This window comes from Musca autumnalis, unplaced genomic scaffold, assembly GCF_047663935.1.
Source record: "Musca autumnalis isolate F117 unplaced genomic scaffold, ASM4766393v1 scaffold_1, whole genome shotgun sequence".
Classification (NCBI taxonomy): Eukaryota; Metazoa; Arthropoda; class Insecta; order Diptera; family Muscidae; genus Musca; species Musca autumnalis.
The window spans coordinates 100,000,780-100,012,935 of record NW_027411644.1 but is presented as its reverse complement, the minus strand read 5'-3'; the positions used below and the strand labels follow the sequence as shown (position 1 = coordinate 100,012,935).

At 32.3% G+C, this 12,156-nt stretch overlaps 1 protein-coding gene across 2 annotated transcripts in view; it reads right to left on the bottom strand.

Annotated features, from left to right (window-relative positions):
- LOC141403595 (uncharacterized) overlaps positions 1 to 11,266 on the bottom strand; it is a 177,531-nt gene extending 166,265 nt beyond the window's left edge. The window contains exons 1-2 of one of the 2 annotated variants that reach the window (XM_073986271.1): positions 11,198 to 11,266; positions 9,422 to 9,662 (exon numbers count right to left, since the gene is read on the bottom strand). The gene's annotated coding sequence lies outside the window, so the exon portion shown is untranslated. Of the gene's footprint in view, positions 1 to 9,421 lie in introns of both variants that reach the window. The other variant, XM_073986262.1, reaches the window with a different exon arrangement.
- Between the last annotated feature and the right edge of the window lie 890 nt (positions 11,267 to 12,156).

Here is a 12,156-nt window from a genome sequence, read left to right as displayed (position 1 = left end):
TTGGTCATACATAGAGTGTTTGGCACATCAATAACATTAAATCAGGCAAAAATATAAATGGGAGCTATATTTAACGCATTCACACGGGCAAGAATATATGTATATGGGAGCTATATCCAAATCTGAATCTATTTCAATAGATTTTCCAAAATTCCAAAACATACGACGCATCTTAAAATTTCATCAATATTAAACATACATAGCGTATATGCTGTATTTAATAAAAAAGTCGTCAAAGATTCAAAATTTCACCAAAACTGAACACACATAGTGTTTTGGTGAATCAACAAAATTTCGTTACGTATACCAATTGTTCCTCAAAATTGGACAGAGAACGTGCGTTTGTTCCACTAAATACATAATTCAATATAATTTGGCAAATTTATTTTTGGATAAAATTCCGTAAAAAAATTCCGTGTGTACCAAATAGGTATGGTAACATGGGGCGCCTTCGCCAAGATATGCTTATATTGTTACCAAAAATAATATTTGAAAAAACTGTAACGGTGTCGATATGAGAACATTTTGAACAAAAACGTGGCGAAGGCGCCCCATGTTACCATACCTAAAATCGGACGAAAATATATATGGAAGCTACATCCACATCTGTACTGATCTTTACAAAATAAACAGCGTTCGCCTTTTGGCCAAAAAACTGATCTTCCCCAAATTTTATTTAAATCGAACAAGAAATGCGATCTGAACTTTGATTACAAAAATACATGGAAAGTGATGCAATGTAGATCGTCAAAAGTTACCACGGGTATATCTCGTTACCTTTTGCATGTTACAAATACGCAAATGCATAAAACCCCTTACCACAGTGCTGTGCACAGTGTTGCCTCGTGGACAAAAATCAAAAAATGTGATGTTAACTTTTACATATGTTTATGTTTCTTTCTTACAGTAAACACATCCGATACAAGGTATCTGAAAGAATTTTGTCGATATGTGCATCCATAATGAAGTTATAGCTCTTTAAATATGAAAAATATTTCCCAGGTAATCTAAGGCGATAATCATATGAAAATAAGGCGACATTTAAAATAACATTTTCTGAAAAATTTGTTGATAATACTAAAAGTTTTGGATGGGGATTTGATGAGTGGGCTATAGATATAACGTTTTAGTACAAAAAGTTGACATTAACTGCACATGGGCAATGTACCGTTATCAAGAAATCAAAATTTAAATTTGATAAAAAAATTCAAAATTCTTAATATTTAGTAGAGCAGATCTTTTGATTGCCACCTATTGCCACCTTGGCTCCTGTTTTCCGTTAATTGGACATATCTTCCAAATCAAAATGTGTAAAAACATTCTGCCCATCCTTGCAACCTTCTGAGATATATCGGTTCAGATTTTATATAGCCCCCATATATATCTTTTCCCAATTTTGCTACAACTCGTTCAATTTTGATCGAATAGCCTTCAAATTTAGTATGTGTTATTTTCTTAGGCTCCTGAGTAGTTTCACCGATTTTAGCAAAAATCGGTTCAGATTTGGATATAGCCCCTATATATATCTTTCCCCGATTTTGCAATAATTCGCTCAATTTTTGATGAATAACTTTCAAATTTAATATGTAATATTTTCTTAGGCCCCAGAGTAGCTCTACCGATTTTCAAAGAAATCAGTTCAGATTTGGATATAGCCCCCATATATATCTTTCGCCGATTTTGCTATAACTCGGTCAATTTTGATCGAATAGCCTTCAAATTTAATATGTAATATTTTCTTAGGCCCCAGAGTAGCTCTACCATCACATATCAAATTTGAAGGCTATTCGATCAAAATTGACCGAGTTATAGCAAAATCGGAGAAAGATATATATGGGGGCTATATCCAAATCTGAACCGATATGGACCAAAGTTGAAATTTTTCATTCCTATGCCCTTACAAGTACTTGTGCAAAAATTCATCAACCTAGGTCAACTCCTTCTATTTTTGTCCACTTTTGTATGGAAGCGGCAACACTGTGCGGTGTAGGGTATAAATAGACCTTCTGAACCAGTTAAAAGTAGGCCATATCTGCTTTAATTCTATATCAAATGTGTCAGTGTTGATGGTCAAATATCAGAGATATTGCAACTATCGTAATTTTAATATTTTGAGTTCTTTTTATTTTAATGAAAAATATATGCCTCTATCGAGAACTTTAAATCAGTACAAAGTAGATTTTCGACTGTGGAGAAATATACAGCATGTAGCGAAAGGCATCAAGCTATGCCCATATTCCATTTGTTCGAGTTTTATTATAATCGACTTTTTATTGGCCATTTTAAGAGTATAAACGTTGCTCATTTCATTTGGAAACGTCGGGGAAAATATTAAATATCGAGCAATTAGACTTAAAATTTGTGCAACTTTACATTGCTTATTAAGAACTTTCAGAGGACTTTCATCTTTAAATGAATATAGTTTTGAAGCAATTGATGTACATTTATAAAAATACATTGGTTTCGAAATTGCGACTATAATTATATTGGCTTAGCAAATACGAGTTAGAAATGTCATTGCAACTACATACTTAGAACAATAGACTTAGACAACAAACTTTCTTTTTCATTCCGATTGGAACATAGGGTTGTTATAGTTATTTTAGTAATATAAAATATTTTATTGTATTACGGAAACAACAAATATATGTTGTGAGTGTATGTCGTATCCAACTGAAATAGAATGGTAATACCCACATTTATCCACCTATTTTCTTTAAAATTCTTATTTAATGACACAACTCAGGTTCTAGACGAATCTTTTTAAAATATATGTAAAATGAAGTATTTTTAATAATGGTATTCTTATTTAATGGGAAAATCCATAAACTGATTGAAACGAATTCGCTAACATACGGCATTTTAATTTTCATATTTTTTGAATGATTGTAATTTCAATATAACTCATTATTTCCTAACCACATAAGTTATCACAGATAACGATGGTAAATCAAAAACAAAAAAATATATTTTCGTGGTAATTTGCAATCGCCATAATTTCGTTTTCATGTTTTTCTACGCATTGTCTAGATTCTGTACGTATTTTTAATTTATTTCTTAGACATTTTTAAGGGCTCCGATTTAGGTTAATTTGAGTTTACTCCCAGATTTGTTTATATATTTTCCGAGAAAATCAAAATGCATTTAAAAAATACTGTTGCATCTATGAATAGATGTCAAATTCTGATTACAACAAAAAATTTTAAGCCAGGCTTTTTCCTAAACCAATGCACAAAAAATCACTAATGTTGTGTTCGTAAAGGAAACGAGATAGACCCATAGTTCCTTTTAGGGATTTACATAGAATCACTTTCTGAATCCATTTACGCATGTCTGTCTGTCCATGTATTTTTGTAAACAATGTACAGGTCGCATTTATTGTCCGATTCGCATGAAAATTGGGGGGGCCCCCATATATATTTTCGCCCGATTTAAGACATTTGGAGCATGAAACACGCTATGTATGTCCGATTTCATTTAAATGTGGAATGTGCGACGGTATTTAGTCTAGAAATAAGTGTGCCATATTATATAGAAATCGGTTCAAATTTGGATATAGCTCCCATATATATTCTCGGCCGATTTTAGGTATTTGATGCACGGAACGCGCTACATATGTACGATGTCAATAAAATTTGGAATGTGCGACGGTATTTGGTCTAGATATAACTGTGCCAAATTATATCGAAATCGCTTCAGATTTGGATATAGCTCTCATATATATTTTAGGCACATTGGAGGTATTTGACGCACGAAACACGCTATATATGTCCAATTTTGATGAAATTTGGACTTTGTGACTGAATTTGGTCAACAAATAAATGTGAAAAATTATATCGAAATCTGTTCTGATTTGGATTTAGCTCCCATACCCAGCCAAATAAATTGGAAGTAGTGCAATGTAGACTAGTTCTTTTACGGGATGTTTTTATGCAGTTCAAACGGAGTCGTGAAAAAGGCACTCCATTCCTCACATTTTAACCGCATTTGAATGCAATCCAAAGAATCACATCCATTTGTTAAATTTTAACAACATCCGGAGGCAGTGCAAACGGAGTCGTGAAAAAGGCACTCCGTTCACTACATTTTATTAGCAGTTGTTAGAGATCCCTACATGTACATAAATCAGTTTGTACATCTCTACAGGCAGCGGAATACATTTCCAAAAAGAGATAATCGTGTTAACATTTCCAAACATTTGTTAATACAAACTAAATTGTATTTAATTTGTGAACATTTTCCGGTAACTCACGAGAAGAAAATTTCCCAATGGAGTGCTGTTGGAGTACATGTCGAAATCTTAACTGGCGATGGGAAGACAATATCAAACCCATTTAGCAGATGAAGCAAAAGCACTTAATCTTGGATTAAATGAAGAGCGGAGGAAACACACATGTTTGCGATTGAATTCAATACAGAATTTTTATAATTTATGTTAATTTAATAAAGTTATTAAAATTTTTGTTTTACACAAATAATAAATGCATTTTATTTTGTTATTCAAAACACGTGCTCTGGACTGCCTCCTATTCTACCCCAAAGGGTCAGTTAAAATGCAATGCCAAAGGGTCAGTTAAAATGCAGTGCCAAAGGTTCAGTTAAAATGCAGTGCCAAAGGTTCAGTTAAAATGCAATGCCAAAGGGTCAGTTAAAATGCGATGCAATGGAGTGCCTCTTTCCGGGGTCACTCCCTTGTAAAAATCATGAGTGAAAATGCATAATTTGATGCACTTCCAAATCACTTGTACATATCATTTAACTGCCTCTTTGGAGGCAAACTTTTCGCTGGGTATATATTTTACATATTCACAGTGGTGTAGGGTAGTATATAGTCGGATTTTGAAAAATATTTGATTCATTTTTGTTTTCAATCAAACAAACATTTTCAACAACAACAGGAGTTTGGTAGTAAATCGAACGAATTTCAATTCGAATCGTCTTAGTGAAACTGCCCTTTTATCTTTCCAATCGAGTTTTGGTACTACTAATATTATTAGTATTATTATATTACAAAGTCCGATTTTGTATCAATAAGTTGTTTAATGTTCAAATATTGTGTTTTCGTTTTGGGAAATATTTTTTGAAGTGTTGACTATTTTTTTACGATGCGTTTTTATATACTGAAATATCAGAATGGTAAACTACAACAAAACAATAACAATAGACTGACAGTAGAAGAAAACAAACCCAATATGATTTAGAAAGACTATTGATTGATTGATCAACTGATTTTATTTTTTAGAGCAAATTTCTTAACTAAAAATACGACCAATATATCAGAATCTAGATACTGTAGGTAGTATATTGGTGGATTTTTAATGGAATATATGTAAGTTTTTTTCCAAAATGGTATGGGTTAAATTTATTAGTGGAGGAAATTTGTCGTTTATTTAAATTAGGGCAAAATTTCAAAAATATTTTAGTGAAAAAAAGTGTTTGCCCAATTTTCATGTTTCATGGTTTTGTATTAAAATGTTGCTCCCCCCTTTTACTAAACTTTCGTACAATAATGGATGTATTCTGCCAAACTAATTTCTAATAATCATTTTCCTATTGGTAAAGATAGGTAGAACATTTCTAAACGCCGAGATCCAAATGATCTATTGAATATTACAACATTTAAATTGTGAAATTACTTTTGGAAACCATGGGATAAAAAAATCCACACCATCAACTTTGCACATCACCATTGAAACAAAATTTAGAAAATGTGGTTTCTTGAGAAAGAAAAAACTACTTTTAGGAATGTTTAGATACGACGAGAAAATCTAAACGCGATTTAAAAAATTTAAATCACCCTAATTCTAAATTGAGCTTTTGTCGTGATATAAATTGTTTGCTTCTGTAGGTATTCTATGTTTTTACCAAAAAAAAGTGTTTCCCAAACTAATCTGTAAAGTTCTCTTTGATTCTTTAACATATTAGCATTTCCAAGCTCCCAATTTTTTGAGTAAAATAAAAACACAATATTTGTGTTCTATGAAATTCACAGAATTTCGGGAAAAATGAAATTTTATAGGGACTTTATAAAATTAACTTCTATATTTCTCATAATTCAAAATATGCTTTGAATGTTTGTCTCTTAAACGAGGCACATTGACAAAAAAGAGCTATTTTTTAACCCACTTAAAATCCTTTAAATGCCACAAAAAGTAGTTACTAACAAGTAAGAAAAGTCTATAGTCGGACGGAGCCGATCATGGGATACCCTATACCACTATCCATGGACAATCGCTCTCCACGGAGCTTCTTTTCAATGATTGTGAAAATTGAATTATCAAATATCAGAGATGTAAGGTATAATATGACCAAAACCAAAAAGTTATCTAGCATGACAAAGACATTTTTGTAGCAGGAAAGGAATATTTTGTTCACACAAACTAAAATGTATTGAAACCCACTTATGTAGTACTACTACTTCCGTTGTTTAACCGCTACGTTATTGAAATTTTTATCAATTTCACACAAAAGTTTCAGTCCATTTAACCCGCTAAGTATTATCTGATCTTCACGTTGGTTTGTACGCTTCTTCTTCATCATAACTTTGTTTAAAATTTTGCGGTTTATTATTTTGACCTACAGAGCCGCTACAAAATTGGTTAAAATTTTGTTTTTGGTCCATTTCATCCCCTGAACATTTCACGATCATCACCAAAAACTAATCATTTCTATTCTGGCCCGAACCCAACCTCCTTAAAAAATTCGTTACAATCGGTCCATAATTGCGGCCTTAAGCTTGTTTACAATTTTTAATGGACGGAGACACATCGCTAAATCGCTTTATATCGTCGAGATATGAATTTTGGCATACTAAATAAGGGGTCTAGGACGAACTTTTGGAGAGACAATATGTAGCATGGGATAAAAATGTGGTTCTCTACACAGAACCCATTATATATTAGGCAGTAGGCCCGTTATCTAGCAAACACTTTATTGCAATTTACATCAGAGGAAAGGTCAGTATTTTTTCCATATGTAGGCTACTTTGCGAAATATATATGTCCTCAAGGAATTAAAATATCGACCAAAAATAAAATGTTTATATTTTTCATACAAAAGTAATGGTCCATTTCACCCACTAAAGAATATCAGATCATCATTCAAAATTGTAGGCATCTTTTTCGACTTATACTCTTACCCGGTGCAAAATTTCGTGGCTATTGATGTATAATTGCGACTTCTAGCGAGTTTATTATTACATTACAAACAAATAATGGAATGTATTAGGCTGTAACTCTGTTATCTGATCATGTACACCAACATAATTGGCATCAATTGAAATGACAAGCGTTCCACTTTCAAGTATATCTCACTTGTCCGGAATGTCACTTCCATGAATTAAGATATAAGCTGTATATTAAAAATTTTCACAATTTTCACACAAAAGTTTTAGTCCATTTAACCCTCTAAATATTATCCGATCGCCATCTCAAATTGCTAGCTTCTCCTTATTTAAAATTACGCGTGGATCGGACTATTATTGAGACCTACAGAGCCGCTAGAAAATTGGATAAATATTATGTTTTCGGTCCATTTCACCCGATAAATATTTCACGATTATCACCAATAAGAATAGGGTTCTATTCTGATCTGAACCCGACCTCCATACAAAATTTCGTGACGATCGGTCCATAATTGCGGCCTGGAGCGTGTTTACAATTTATAATGGACAGACGAACGGACGGACAGACACACATCTCAAAATCGCTTTATCTCGTCGAGATATGAAGATTGGTATACCACATTGGGGGTCTCCGACGAATATTTCGCGGTGTTACATGAATTTTTACCAAAACAAACTTATAATACCCTTTTCCACATTGTGGTATAGGGTATAAAAATGACGTAAAACTCGGGTATTTTGGCAAATTTTTGTTTTTTTTTTTTTATTTTGTTATAGTATTGCCTGTTATCTCTCATTCCATCCCACACTGGTCCGAAATCCAATTTTTGTGGCCAAAACTATTTGTACGCTCCTTTTTATTAATATTTAGTTTTACTTATAATTACTGTCACAAAATATTAATTCAGAATTATTTTCACCCTGAATTTCCAAAAAAACATTAAAATATATTAAACAGGATGATCCCATTGTATGAGGTCTAAACTAAAACTTTGACCTATGTTTATCATTTTTGGTGCGAAGGGTTCATATCTTTTAAGAAATCAAAATGCAAAATTACAGCTAAATCGGCTTAAAAATATGGCTAAAATTGTCAAATTACCTTAAATTGGGGGTACCCTTATATGGGGGCTATACCCCAACGTGGACCTATGTCGACAATTTTTGGTTGAAATATTCTCTGGGCTCTCAAAATAAAAATACCAAGTTTTCAGGAAAATCGGTTCAAAATTGTGTTTCTTAGAATTAATTTTGTACCAGCCGAATATGAAATATTTCGGAATTTGATGTAGCCTAAAAAAATTGTACATCATTTATCGCAACGAATCGCACCTTGAAATGATTTTTTTTATTAAAGTATACACATCAAATTATTATTGATTTTTTCCTAACATCGACCACTAGCGATCAAAATTATTTCGGTCCATAACAATTTTACCATTGAAACAAAATGTAAGAATTTAAGAGTGTTCCAGATATATGTGGATAGCTTTGTTCTTAGACCGAATTTTTCTTCTGTTCTTTTTGGAAAATGATTCTATTTACATTCTTCTTTTTTCTCCATATTTGAGTTTTACCTTTACACTTTTACTTATTGCGATTTTATAACCCACAAATTATCACAAAATACTGCGCACTCAACTCGATTAATAACACAGTAAACAAATCGCTACTTTGACTCCTTCTCGTCTAACGGTAAATGCAAATTTGGAATAAACAATCATTGTTTTTGTTGTTTTGGAGTGTTTACTTCAATATTGCGAAGAAAAAAACTCAAAAGAAAAATGTAAAAACATTGACTTTTGTCCAAAGAATTCACATTTGCGACCAATGTTCATCCCCATAAAATTTCATATGGGCTATTCTGGTCCACCATTTCAGCAAACTCTAATATTTTTTGAACAATCAATCGATGAAGGACTAGATCTTTATGTTCTAAATAAGCCCACAAAAATACATGACTATCGGTTAATTAGTTTTCGAGCTAGCGTTGGCACCGCAAAACGCTTTTAAAAAAATGGTTTGCCACAAATTAACATAATATTTTTCAACAAAAAATGCATACACTAGTTTAAGATGTGCACTTTCAGACGAAAAAAATCTACCAACAAATTTAGGTATTTTTCTTGGAAAAAATCCTGAAAATGCGCTTCTTGGGCTTTACAAGTGGTAGTCACCCCTTCAACGTCTCAAATATGTCATCTTCATTTAAAAATTTTAAGTTTTCTCGCAAAAATAATTTTCAACGCTATATGAGTTGAAACATATTTTAATATCTTAAAAACTGGGCTTACCTACCTTTTTATAAAAACTGTTATCCATTAAATATCTGATGAAGTTAATTGTGGGAAATTTCATTCGTTTAGTCTTGATAACTTTGTTTTGACAAATTTAATTAAGTTTTGATTTTTATAATTTATTTAATTTACATCGACACTTTTGTTTCTTAAAGCAATTTCATAAATATTTGTGACACACCTTGGTTTTGTTAATGATTAAAATTAGTTTGCCTTTTTCTTGTGGTAACACGGATAAGCATCTAGGGGAAGAGCCTCTTTTCTTGATAAAAAAAAATTTCACACCACAGCGTTTTATATTCTCACGCTTATTAAAGATAATAGTATAACCAAGCAAGCACTAAATTAAACTTTATATGTGAGAGAGCTCATTTTTTGGCGGTGTTTATTTTGTTATTTTTTATATTTCTTTCTTCGGCTATAATGAAATTAATTTTATTTTGACAGCTATGGCAATGGCTTTTCCTGCGTTTTTTTCTCAACATTTGTTTGTAAGGGGGATGTGAGACACACACACGCACGCACGGACGCAACGACACAGGAAGGTTATCTATTCAATCTTTAAGAAAATTATTTTTTTTTTTTGCTTAGAAATCCACTTGAACACCATTGGGTTTTTGGCACTAAGATTTTTATAGCTTGTATTATGAACTTTATTAATAAGACTTTTTTATGTTTTTCTTCTGTTTCTTTCCTTTTGAATTAATTAGCTGAAAGAAAATTGTCTTTGGTTGGTTGAAGTTATTTTCCTGTTTAGATTTTTTCGCCGTTGTTTGTTGGCTTTTTAATTTTCACACAAATATTTTCAACTTTATAAATCACCCGACGAACATGGGGCATTTAAAATATAACATTCAGCGGTAGATGTATACAGCGTACACAAATTTCTTTTAGAGGCCTTAACTCCAAAAGTAAGTTATCATATTTTATACACAATTTCAAACGATGACTTCCGTTGGAAATTTTAAGGTTTTTTCTTTCGTCTTCTCTTCATAGATTTAAGAAAATTAATTGTTTCCGTTTATGCAGACTGGGCAGAAAAAATTATTTTGATGTGAGCAATACTTTGTTTCACTTGTTATCGCTTAAGATCGCAATCAAATTAACACTATAAGAACTTCTTTAAAATTCCTTATTTGTTTTAATTTTCAATTTTATATAATTTCATTTATAAATTCAATAAACATTTATTTTCTCATTACAGAAAGCGAAAATCAATCACTTTTCATTTCATTCTACGATCGTCCGCTTGTTCGTTCATATGCTGAAAAATCTTTCAATTTTAGCGGCGGTAAAACTCGTAAAGACGAGAGAGCAACGAGATACATACGACGCAACACACGTACGGAAAACCGTTAAAAAAGCCGCTAACATGCACGTAACGCACAACACTTGAAATTAAACTAAATCACAAATCATGTCCAAGAAGTTGCTGGCCAAAACAACACCAAGAAGCTGAGGCACAATCGCAGCCACAAAGCACTAGCCAACCACCAACCATCCAGTCAGCCACACACAGAAACTCTCATTCAACACGAATAGCAGCAGACTCACAGCGGGCTTAGGTCCCCAAGAAAATCGACACAAAAACATCATAGCACTCCACTACCAAAAAAAGTTTAAGAGCATTTTGTTGGCCCCTAACCGTACAACGAAAAGGTACAACGACTTTGCGATCTCTGTGTTATAACTGCTTGACCAAATTTGTAGCCCAAAAATCCAACAAAAACAAAACAAAAAATTTAACCGAAACAAAAAAACAAACTCCAAACCGTACCGAAAAAACTTTAATCTAAAGCGTTAAACTCATTTTCGTTTTAAAGCCTTTCCTTATCAGTTTTAAACTGTTTCGTTAACACTTTGTTTTGTTTGGAAAAGCCTAGCCAAGCAAGTCAAGTCAAGAGACACACAACTGCGGCTGTTTAACACAAACAGCTTTCCAGTGGAATTGCACAAAAAATATTCTCTTACATCTCAGTTGTTGTTTTCGTTTTTTTTTCATATTAAATCTTTCCAATCATGGGATTGAGAAGTACCGTTGCTTTTGTTTTAAGAGAAACACGACATATAATGTGGAAGTTTCACCAACGACTCTTAATTTGATTGAATCACCTGTTTAGATAAGTTCTCCCTGCTCTCTGCAAGTTATTATTTAATTGACTCTTTTTTGTGGGTAAAAACTTCTCTGTGTATTCTACACAGCTCAGAGCTTAACTTCAAATGCCGGAGAATGACTGAAACGAACAGCTGAGTTTAGAAACGAAAGAGCATTGCATAGTGTTATATTAGAATGTCATGTTCGTTTCTTAAGTCTTTTGTTTGGATTCTCATCCCTTGATGGATTACAATCTGTTTAATCTTTGATGGGTGGCATTTGTATACACATTGTTATGCTTCTTCAGCTTGACTTTGTTGTATTTGTTGTTTAATGTTAATCAAGTTATTTAATACAAAACATACACTTGATATTTTCCAAGTAAATAATACAGTTTAAAAACAGTACATGAATATATCAAAAATATAAGTGCATATATGTATATATAAATATTATTTTCATCAAATTTGATGGCTGATAAATATTACGGAAGTTGTAAGCTAATATGCATGACCCTAAAATCTTTTAAGATGGAAAAAAGTAGTAACAAAGAAATTGTCGACTAATGTTTTTCGAAGATCACACGGAAGATTGTCTATTTGTATGTGAACTTCTTTGGTACAGAAATGTTCGGATAGGTT